Below are 12,435 nucleotides of genomic sequence, written 5' to 3'. Positions count from 1 at the left end.
TGTTTCAATTCTTTATTTAATCTGAAAACATGATGAATCTCACTGAATATTCGAGATTGTGGATTTTTTTTTTGGTTACTTATAACTTTGAAATAAAATTCAGTACAAAATATAGTGAATGAGCATAATTTGAAGTAATTTGAAACTTCCCGCTTAAACGGGGAGACTAGGGAAATGAAATAAAAATCTGCGAAAATTGAGGATTTTTTTTTTTTTTTTTACCCACACCAGGATCATTCTAATTCTATACCTGTACATATTACGCAAGTAGCGACGAAGAACTTGTTGTTACTTTTTTCACGGATTAGATTGTCGCCGGGTTTGCGGTTTGCCACAATCGCCGTTCCGGTATGCTTTCAGCATATCGTGTACAACGCCACGGGGTGTTACAGCGGCGTTTAATCGATAACCTTTAGTATCGAAGGCCGGAAACAGGCCCCGGGACCGGAGGAAAACCCGCGAGCCGTAAACGTATTCGGCATCGTCCCTGCGCGTTCCGAGGACCGCGAACCCTATACTCTTGCAGCTTCGCTCCCACACCGCGTGCTGTAATCTCGAATCTCACACAGACGTGCATCAGTTACGTTCCTCATTAATTATCAGATGCGATAAATCAGAAACCGCAGACAAGCGAAATCCCATCCGGAGCACGTGTAAACCAAATTTGGGAATTGCTCGTCGTAGGTACTCCATGACTAGGAACGCCGAGGAGCGTTCGAATGTTCGAGTAACGAATCAGAGGGAGGGTCTGGAAATCGAACGATACCTGCTCCTATGGAGTGTGTGTGTGTGTGTACAGAAGGAGAGCAGTCTAATGGACGACGCGTTCAAAATCTGGTCAAATTATGCAAGACAAACAAGGGTACATACATCAAAAATTTAATGATGAAGTTCGTTGAACGGTTACGCTTACGGGCATCTTACGTTCTGCAGCTCGCTTTTTATAACCCTGACAGTGAGATGTCCCTACTTCTCCGCGCTCCGTTAAAACTTGCTCCGGTGACGCGGATTATTCAATCCTCCGAGTACCAGCACCAGAAATTTCAATATCAAGATCAAAGACAGTGAAAGAGACTGCGCTACATAGGTAGGAAAGTCTTACTAGCACTTCGACAACTGTGAATTAATAAAGCCTGACTTCCCGGCACGAATTTGACCTACCTTTCCGATTTCGTGTGAGTCAAGTAATTCGCAAGATGAAACATGAGGAAAAGTCGGATAGCTGAGACAGGTTAATTTAAACCGCGCACACACTGCTACAGCATGGGTCGTAGAATAAGAGAGTAAATACAGCAAACGACGACGACGACGACGACATCTCGGTATCTCCGGTCAGCCCTGCTCTCGTCCTACTCGAAGTTGATGTGCACAGGACAGACAATGGCTTGGGTGGCGTTACGAGGCTAAGCTTAAGTGCAGAATCGAGTCGCTTCATGCCCTCGACTGGATCTGTGCGGGATCACATCGCGAAACGTAGATACGTATACCCACGACTACTCGCCGGCGTTGTTCTACCAATGTAGGTATAATTATCGTTGCAAGGCTGGTTCTGTCGCCAGACGGATGGGTGGATGGACACATTTTATCCGTACCTATACTAGGTACCTAAGGAATAGCGCGATAGTTCGACTAATGGATGCGGACAGTGTACAAAATGAATGGGTATAAATCTTTGGTAACAGTAGTACCTGAACTCGACGTTGTAACGAATGGATCGATGGAATTATAAATGGTTTTATTCGCCGATAACGACTTGACGATCCTCTTTTCCGAATAGAAACTCTACTCTGATCGATGTAATGTAACCAGCAACTAGCAACATCGAAAGTCAAGAGTAGGTATAATGTTTCACGCGTTGTATGACTTTCATCGCGACGAATATCCATCTGCGTTAATTATACACAAATTTTATCGAGAGAAGAGATACTTTCGCAGAAATGACAGACAAGGATGAACAAATCGTGTCTAAAGATGTTTCAACACAATACCCAACACCGGGTTTAACATGAGTAGTAACCGTAAATGCTTGCCTGAGAGAGAAATTTCCGGTTGACTGGAAGTGAAATTTAATCGGAACAGTAGTACATTTTCTTATTCACCAGTACTAGTAGAGATATCCAACGAGATGACCTTCGTCAAACTTGAGTTCCGAGGACACGTCGAGCTGACTTTAGTTCCGATGTAAAAGAAAATGAATGACCTCTGTCCCGAAGGAAACAAACGTACTGTACCTCCGTAAGACAGCTGATCACGGCTGACGTGGAGAGTAAATTTGATCATACCTCACCTGTTCCGCGCCTTATTCGGATCAACTGCACAGCCTTGTTCCAACAAGCCAAAAACCTAACGTACGATTTTGGAAACTAAAAAGATCCACACGCAACGATCGTCGATCGAAGCGTTTACCGTGATCAGACACCCTGTGAATGCAATTACCAGCAATTTTCTAATCAACGTTAGATGAGGAATTGACGCGTCTGCCGACCCCATTACAATACGAAAGGAGGAAGGTCAGGTAGTAGACCAAAGGAGCGGGAGAGAGCGATTGAGTTAATAGAAATTGAAAGCGGAATTGGAAGAAAGTTCGCAATTGAAATTGATCTTGAACGGAAGAATCTCGGAACAGGAGGAACTAGAGGGGACAAAGCACTCCGTACATGCCGGAGACCAGACGACGGAACGCGATGCTATTATCGACTCTTGTCTTCCTCGAACACGGGCGTTGAATTCAAACGAGTAAATATTTGTGCACGTGAATACCTACATCCGACATTCTCACGCCACGTATCCGCAGAGACCGAATGATCGGTATAAAGGGGATATGAAAATTGGGACATGGAATTCGCCGATGAAAAAAGGGGGAAAGAGTGAATTATGCGGTGGTTCCTTACATGCGGGATGAACAATATCGGTCGATGAATAATAAAGACGAGAGGGGCGAGTCCTCCACTTATCTATACGAGCAATCTATAGCTAGTATATATAAGCGGCCTGGTTACCGACGTGGGCGATACCGGAAGCAGCTGCTTCCATGTGTATCGGCGAATCCTCGTCCGCTTCGCACACTCTGCAAGCTTCTTCAATACGGCGGAAAACCCTTTAGGAAATAACCCAACACCGACCCCGCCCGAGGAAAGGAACTAGGGGTGATCAACCCTGCCTAGAAAGGGTCTGGCATCCGACTCATCGAAAATGCGTGTATTTTTTCAAATAACCCGCCGTGGCCGGCAAATTTTGCCAAGTCGGAATGTAAATTCGATAATTATCTTAACCTCGTGGATAATTAATTGAATTCGAAGGATTCTTGATATCTTAGGTCATGTGCAAGAAAAACACAGATACCATCTCTTAACGACTCGACCCTTTTGAGAAACTGTAAGTTTACTTCAGAATGTAAGTCTTTGTTACGAATACGTAGTCAAAAGAACAAATTGGTATAATCTTGAGAAGTGGAATAGTTACAAGAGATTACAGAGAATAACGCATCAACAACTTACGTCGAATCATGTCAAAAAATAAAAAAATATCCTACGTCGGAATCTGGAACAAATTGACTAAACAATAAGTTGGGAAATTTTCTTCTTCCTTCGTTATCTATCCTCGTTTACAAACACAAAAACAAAAGGAAAAAATTCCGGACTTACAAAGTAGAGCGAAAGATGCTGCTGTTATAACATCCAAGTTTTTCTTTACACTGATTTAAGATTTCAAAGGTCGTTAAAATTCGACAATTGGAATCATTCGGTCATCCAATATTACGTTAAAAAAACCGAGCGAGCATCGACAGAGGATAATTTTTCAATATTTATATTTATTTTCCCTGCACAAGTTACGGTTCTTGATCGTGAATATCCTTGGAATAAAAATGGATAAATTTTCCCGTCGCTGTTTGGCCGGCGGGAATTTTTTAAATAAAAAGTAACAGATCCTCTCAGACTTTGGTAAGCAAAGGCCAGTCTATCGCATTATCTTTTCTGTTCCACCTTTCGTTTGTCCATTTTTCACAATATTTCTTTTTCCCTTTCCTCTCCGATCGTAATTTTTTTTTTTTTTTTTTTTTTTTTTGCGGCCAAGGGCAGGGCCGCGACATTACAGGGCTTTACAACGAGAGTACCGCGAGCATATCACCGCTGGGAATAAAGAGGCAAGGCGCGACATTATCATAAAGCAACAGCATGCTATTTACATATTATTTGCCACATAACGGCATCAAGTTCGCTATAAGGCAAGTCTTCGTGCGCAATGCTCCATTATTCACATACCTCTACCTGTGAACGAAATGGCTAACGGCTAATCATTTATAGTGGCTAATTATCGCAGGAAATTTCACCAGACAGCAGCAACGAACAGAGATAAAGGATGAAATCGGGAACCAACGGTTATTGTGAAGCGAACAAATTTTTACACCCCACTTACAGAGACACTTTCAACGCCAAAGCGAATTATGCCGGTAAGACAAAGATTTACGCTGTGTATTATAATCACGAGGAAAATTAGAGAAGAGATGAATTTTCCTAAGAAAGTAAGAGTACGCGGTCTTGCGCAAAATGCGCGAGACTAAACAAACCGGAATTCTAACCCACCTTAACTTTCCTCTGACTGCTTTGTCTACTCCCACGTAGTTTCGCCCTGTACTTCTCTCTGATTTTATTTTTACTTTACTGCACTTTGCTTTACTTTACTTTACTTCACTTTGCACAACTTTACCATCAGCTATGCCCGTGGACCGCGCCACAGGAGAGCTCAATCTTACCAAGAAACTTTTCCACCCGTTAGACGAAAATATTTTACACAAATAGGTGCAGAGCCAACACTTACGAAAGAATTGTTACGTCTCCCATTCCTCGCGATTTTTGTATCTTCATCGTTGTTTGTTTCCAACTAAAGGTTCAAAGTCTCATATTGTTATACGTACGAAAAGACGTGTGGCAAAAGATAGAATCGTACTGTTTCTTTTTTTTTTTTTAATTTTTACTCAAGTTACAATCCTGTCAACTTTCAGACACGTTTCCATCGAGATCAAACTTGAAAAGAATAGCTTTGAATAGTTACGTGAAATTTACGTACATAACAATCTGTCGGTATATCCTACACGCAAACTTTGAAGGTGGTAAAGTAACAAGAGAAGTTAGGACAAAGAAACAACGGACAAAACAAATTGCAGAATTACCCGATTGCAAAGAAAGACATCTGCAGTACAGCTGCGCAAAAGTTTTGTTTAATTTTATCGTAAGACTTAAAATACGTATAACTGAGTTATACTCGGAGCACAAAATTTATAATAGAGAATAGAAGCAGCAATAAGTTTCTCCCGGCAAACCTAATTATTCAATGATGAAGAAATATAAGCGGCTACCTGCATTGTTGTTTCGGTAATAGTAGTTATATATTATATATACATACATATACAAGAAATTCCCGGGAAATAAGAGAGATCGTATTCAATAATCGTCCGAAGAATTTATTCCCAAAGTATTTCTAACTATCTGCAAATTCTGTTCTTTTTTTTTTTTTTTTGCAGAACAAATGCGAAAAAGTTTCCGTTGATTAAAAAAAAAAATATACCAAAAATAAAATAAATTCAAAATTATCTACGGCTACGAATTAAATCCATCGAATCCAGCGCTGAATATTGAGAAGGAGGAAATGGAATTCGTCATCCTTACCAGGTCTGAAACCGAAAGACCTTTTTTTATTTCGAAAAATCATAGCTCGATCACGTTCCTGAATAAATAAAATTTCCAAAATATGACGGCGTTATTTTACCTTCTACTGCTAAAGATTTTGATCATGTTTACCAGAATATCAAGCCACGCGGGATCCCTTCGAATTTTCAGAAAGGTCGCAATTTTTTCGCATACGTTAAAAGTTGAGTAAGAAGAAAAGAGAAGATCAGAATTCCACTCACTGACAGGCCTGTAGAGGATGCATGTAATAGATACATACGTGTACAAAAGCGAAGACGGCAGACTATGAAGAGATATTGCTGCAGCAGGTAGGAAGGTAGGTGGGTTGAAGGTACTTGGTATTCTCACGAACCGCATGCCGAGAAAGTCTCCGACTCGTGGCTTATGGCTGCTAACGACACGGTCTTTGGCCCCATTCAACCGCGTGGCCGCTAATACTATTTCGCATGTTTCGTACACGGACGATACTCGATTATACGTGTGTTAACAATCCGGTTATGCACAATCGAAAGAAGCAGCAGCAGCGACGATCTGCAAATCTCCTCACAGAGGTTCGAAGCGATATGGTGTTTCATAGATGTCTGAACGGCGTAAAAAAAAACATTGCTCATTTCTACCGACGATTTTTGGATAAGCAGAAACGATAATGACATAGTGTTGAACCGGATCCTTTATGTATCTGTCGTTTGAAACAAAAACGACGAGTAAGCTGATCAAAATGGTATTTTTTAATTTTTACCAAGTACCAAAATCTTACACCAAAAACTCACAATCAACGATCAAATATACTTTTGCCTCTCACGTTTCATCAAATCTTACGCGAGGAAGACTAAAATAATAAATAGGTATAATACTGACTAAATAATTATGATTTGAAATCCGTTATCCGAAACAACACCGCGCGACTGCAGTTAAAACTTTTGTAACTTCGTGAAAAAGCAATTACGTACAGTTTAATGAACCGATCGATGAGGAATCTTATACAATCCTAGATGATCGTGACGTTCCGAAGTATTTTCTTACCAGCCTCGTGAATCGACACAGATATTATTACACGTCATGTATGTACTTACCCACCTATTGCAACACATCTCGATTCACAGTAGCAGAAAAAAAGTAACTCAAAGCATTCGCAAGGAGCGTTAGAAATCGTTGCCAAACGAATTCGAGATGAAAAACGGAAAAATCTCATCTCAAGGTTTAACCTTGAACCCTGCGTCTACTGCATCGGTAGCGGCAAAAAGTGCTTGCGCGTCACGTTGAATCTTGCTGCCCGATACCTTTACCGTCATTTTCCTTATTTTACTTCTTTACATCTATTTTCACCCAGTCGAAGCTTTGCCACGGCTTGAAAGCACTCGAAATATAAAGAGGGAAAGAAAAGTAAAGAAGAAAGAAAAGAAAAAGAAAACGATGAATAAAAAACAAACAAAAGTAAACTCCGGCCGGCTCCAAGAGGACATCATTCGAAGCGATGGTACCACTTTGAAAACACCGTGAAACGCGTCACGGCGTTTTACAATACACAGGTAAATACTTGCGTACATAGATGCGCTATATATATTATGCTCTATCACCTTCTTGTATACCGGCCCGTATAATAGCAACAACAACAACAACAACAACAACAATAATAATAATAATAATAATAATATGCTATACAAGGTCTCAGGTAGGATGAACGAAGAGAGGTATGCACGATGTTGTATAGGATTCTTTATAAATCTTTATAAAATGTACACGTTGAGGCTTGTGACGCGTATCCGTCTGTATAATTTATAAATTAAGATAATGATAACTGAAGCAGTTGAATTCGAACAAAGTACAAGTACAATTTTGCCAATTATGTACTATTTTACGACCGAATTCCACCGTCTGCAGAGACAATTCGACCAATATATACGTAATAGAAAATGAGGAAAAAGACCAGTGGCGCCCAAAGTGTATAGAGTTTAGGAAACAAAGAAGAAGAAGAAGAAGAAGAAGAAGAGGATGAAGGAATCGATCGTCTTCGACACCAAGGGCACATCCACATGAAGGCCTAGCTTGTTAATCTTCTCGTTCAAGTTCTGTCTTCTTTTTTTTTCTGGGTGGGTATGTAATAACGCGATATCGCCCGCATATACGCCAAGACTGGTAGAACGAGAGAGTCACGAACTCCTTGGGTATACATATAGTAGCGTAGTACAGTATACCTTGCCTACCTTGAAGCGAATAACCGCGGGGTTGTAATCCGCTTCATCAGTTCGAAGTGCATAAGATTATGCTAAAACAGGGTAGCTAAGCTCCTCGTGCACTGAATAAACGATGTCCTGGATCCTATACGCGATATCGGTATGATACCTAGGATAGAAAGTACGTATGAGACTTACGTAGGTGTACGTATAGGATCGCTTCTTCTCCCTGCATACCATATATACATATATATATATATAGCTGAATCATAACGCAGTTTACGATCTCCGATATGCGATATTCTCCTCCTCCCTGCCTCTTGATCCTCGGCTACCATTCGACCCTTTCTATATACCACCGTCCTAAGCTCCCGGAAAACGTGGGGTCGGAAAGTATGGGGTAATGGGGTATGTGGGTGTGTGTGTGTTTGCGAGTGAGCGCGTACCTACGCGAAGAGGGAATCAAGGGCGGGATACACCGACAGTGAAGCGGTGGAACGGTCAAGCTAATTAATTAAGGTCTTGGGTATAAAATCACACCACCGTCCCCTCGTGATCAGGGTTGCGCGGCGTTACATCCCTAACCCGAATAAAGAGAGGGGAAAAAAAAAAAATAAATAAAAAAACTTTCGATAATATTCCAGGATGAAAAAAATAATATCAGTGAAATTACGCGGGTTGTTATCGTACGTCATATTTGTAAAGTAAAACTTGGAATTAGAGAAAAGTTCAGTTTTTTTAATATTATTCACCCATACTTTTAAACTCCTGTAGTTTTATGTATATTAAGCTTGCAGCGTGTGTAATAACTTATTCTATACCCATAACGATGACTTACGCGTGCGTCACGTATGTTACACAAAGCGCCATATGCGGTGTTTCTTTGCAGCAGGAGTAGAATCCTATAACATTGCTGCGAGGAGAAAGTAGTGTCTTTTGAATAGTTTATACAGCAGCGGCAGTAGCTGTAGCGTGTTGTACACCTTGTACTCATACATAACAGCAGTGAGAAGGTGTGAGCCAACCTGAACGCAGCTTCGAGGGTGAAAAAAAAACAGACTAATCAACAGTACGACCATTAAACTGCGAGAGTTGGTAGCGAGTGAGATGGATGGTAATTCAGGCGGATGAATTGACGCGGCATAGTTCGAGGAATAAATGATTGTCAGAAGAGCTTGCGCTGCCGCAGAGGTGTATAATCAAATGAGGCAACGAATGAGCGAGCGAGCGAACGAACGAACGAATGAATGAATGAATGAACGAATGAATGTTGAATAAATAGGCGAATACCTACGCAGACGGCATGAGAAGTCAGGGACGAGGAGTAAATGGGTGTAAATCTGTACGCCTAACACATTACATCTCCGTATCGTTACGTTTCCGGAAACGCCTTTTCAGGCAAACATCCTTCTTGCATAAATCAAGAAAATAAACGACGACCACGACGATGAGAGTGGGTACATTTACCCTGCCGTACACAAATATGTAACGTAACGTACATCGTTTTGCTCTGATACGAATTACCCAACTACCCGCTGATGTTTTTCACGCTCCTCTTTACTCTCCGAGGGTGAAATGTATCATCTCAATATAGCGATATGTTAAAAATAAAAGTTTATCGTGATAATGATTATGTGAATATATGTATGATGCAGCGTTATGAATATTGGAAAATTAAAAGAATCAGTCACCTATCGCGATAACGTTACAGTCGACTCTCTCTCTCAATAGGGCCGGTCATGGGAGTGTAGGGGAGGATATTTCTAAGAATTAGCACACCCCCACCAACGAGCTTGACGTGCATTTATCGCGCTTTGAACTCAGTCTCTCGCATTAGGGCCGCAAAAAGTCCATAACAGCTACGCTGTTTTCTTCCAACATTTCACTTTTGTTACCGGCCCGATTTCGAGAGTATTTGACAAAGTCGCTACTGAGCTATCTTGAGGGAATGCGGCCCTATCGAGAGAGTCGACTGTATACCGTGGTTGGTCAAAAAATAAATGACCATTTTCATTATCATACTTGCTGTAAACGAAAAACTTGTATTTCAAAATTCAACGAATACTGCACACGTCTGCTCGTGATGAAAAAGCATAGGGAGAGCAAAAAAAAAAAAAAAATGACGGTTGAAAAGCAAACGAAGAACTGGAATAACAGAGAGACACAAAAAACTAACATGCCGAATCCGAACCCGGTATCAGAATTGCTCCATCGCTAGCAAATTTTTACTCGAATATGGGGTATTCCTATACTCCTGAAGCAGGCAAAAAATTGATGCGATTAGAAAATCGCATGCAACATGTGAGGGTACAATAAGGGGAAGGTGCGGGCAAAGCAGACGCGTAAGCGATGCGAAAGTACGGCTAGTTTTTCGAAAAGATTAGATCGTGGATGGACCAGGGGGCGAGAAGCTGAGTGGAATTGAATGGTTCCACGTCTGGGTAAAAATCCGAATTTATAGCCGAGCCGTGATCGCGGCGAATCGCCGCCGCCCCGAGAAATCCTTGGAATTTCAAGACGAATGGCCGCCTGCCCGCCACGAGTTTTCTGTCCCTTTGCCCTTTTCTTTCCACTTAGCCCTTGCGCCGTCTGACTTATTCGCCTCCTCTCATCCCCCGTGAAAATCGACGACGTTTCGTGCAAAGCGTGCTCGACGTTGTTATTATTACGTAACGATTATTTACATGTACGTACTTGTGAAAAATTATTCGACGACATGAAATCACGGAAGGTTGTTCATTTTTTTTTTTTTTTTTTTTCAGTGACAAATAGCTGTGATCGACTTTGCTTGCCTGTTGCTTAATTAATTTCATTTTTATTTCTTTCGCGGGTTGAACTAAATTCGAAGCAGAAAATAATTGGCCAAATATATTTTTTTTTCAATAATTATAATGTACAGGAGGAATAAATGTTGAAAAGTTGATCAAAATCTCGTGAGAAAATCTGAAAACTGATGCCCCTGCACTTTGCCTTTGTCAAAAGTTTATCAAGTCACGCATCACGCGTCGTACAAATTGTAGGAAAAAAAATTATCTGCGGAGAGAAACAAAAACCTTGATGATAAGGAAGCGTGAACAAATAAATCGAAAACCGATAGAACTAAATTCAGGATGTCTACTGCAATGAAGAATTTAGATTCCAAGACCATTCCAGGATTTTCTGGGACAATTAATTAAAGAATTTCAGGACCTCGATAATATACTAAATGAATTTCGAACTAATTTATAATCCGTCGTCTGCTAAGATTTGACTCATTCAAGGCATCGTATAACAAATAAAATATCGCAATTTTCAAAAAACAAAAAAAAATGTATTGTGTCAACATTTCCAGGATAAATCGAAGTATTCCAGTAATTTTCCAAAACTTAAAGATCAACTTTTGTGTTCCAGGATAATTCCAGGATCTAAGGACATCTGAGGGAGCAGCCCGAGTCGACCTATAAATTTTGTCACTATTCAAATTATGTCCAAGCAGCTTTTTGCACCGAGATTACAAATAAATATTACCTCGACATTGTAACAATGTATGTAAAATACAAACAGAGAGAATATGATGCAAGATCCGCGGAAACCGCTATATGGAATAATGTGTAGACACACATTGTATTTATACGACACAGAGTTTCCCGACGTCAGATTGTGTGCTGAGGGAAAAGATTTTCATTACAGATAGTCTCACCGCGTACACCGAACACCATTTTCACCCTGTTTGCATTTCCGTTTTGCCTTTTTGGTTTTGTCTTCAGCGTGTATTACGTGTGTAATATGTATACATATAGAGTGTATGGTGCTTGCGAAGAAACCATTCGCATTATTTACCCACATTTCATTACGCGACTGATCCCATGCAAAAACCGGAAGTCACAGCTGTGCGGATATTGTTGCAACATTTTTTATCGAGATTTTATTTCAACTTTTAATACTTGTTATACCGTGAGTGGTAAATTTCTTCTTCAATTTTCCAAAGAGAAATTATGTCGATTGAGAATAGCAATCATATTATAGGAATAAATATTGCTCACCGCTCGCCGGTTTGAGAAATCAGACAAACTTTCGACATTGCGCGTCGTTCCCTTTTGTCGTATCTATGAAAAACACGATGACTGAATTCGGATGATTCTTACCTGAAATCAGAAGAAAAAAGAACAAACTTTTAGTCGTGAGCAATAAGAATATACACGATGGATTCGATCAATAATTTATGGACTCGATTGAAAAGGAAGAAAAGAAAAAACAATTTCACCGACGTACAATTAAGTATGAAAAAATGTTCACAGATACATTCGCATTATCCAAATAATGAAAAGACTCTTTGCCAGACATAGTCAGAGTTGTGAAAATATTCGATTAAATCTGTTGGAGCTTGAACCATGAAATATTGAATCGGACGTATGAATTAAATTATTGGAAAAGAATCCGGGGGGAATGGGAAAATAACGATAATTGATTGGTTTACATACGTGATAGAAAATGATATGGTATTTTACGATATCGCGTTACAGAAATTTAATACGGTATAACACAGCGTAGGTGGAAACTGCGCGACGCGAAGCGTTAACAATTTCAACGATTGG

The 12,435-nt window shown here is 40.3% G+C and overlaps 1 protein-coding gene and 1 long non-coding RNA gene across 3 annotated transcripts in view; one reads left to right on the top strand and one right to left on the bottom strand.

Moving 5' to 3' along the window:
• LOC124295185 overlaps positions 1-11,559 on the top strand; it is a 179,013-nt gene extending 167,454 nt beyond the window's left edge. The window contains exon 3 of the long non-coding RNA XR_006905079.1: positions 11,252-11,559. This is a non-coding gene — a long non-coding RNA (uncharacterized LOC124295185). The remainder of the gene's footprint in view (positions 1-11,251) is intronic.
• Positions 1-12,435, bottom strand: part of LOC107226428 (leishmanolysin-like peptidase) — a 207,421-nt gene that overhangs the window by 172,186 nt on the left and 22,800 nt on the right. The gene's annotated exons all lie outside the window — the stretch shown is intronic.

This window comes from Neodiprion lecontei, chromosome 6 (genome assembly GCF_021901455.1).
Source record: "Neodiprion lecontei isolate iyNeoLeco1 chromosome 6, iyNeoLeco1.1, whole genome shotgun sequence".
Classification (NCBI taxonomy): Eukaryota; Metazoa; Arthropoda; class Insecta; order Hymenoptera; family Diprionidae; genus Neodiprion; species Neodiprion lecontei.
Note: the sequence above shows the minus strand (reverse complement) of the source record. Positions and strands in the feature narration are given on the sequence as shown.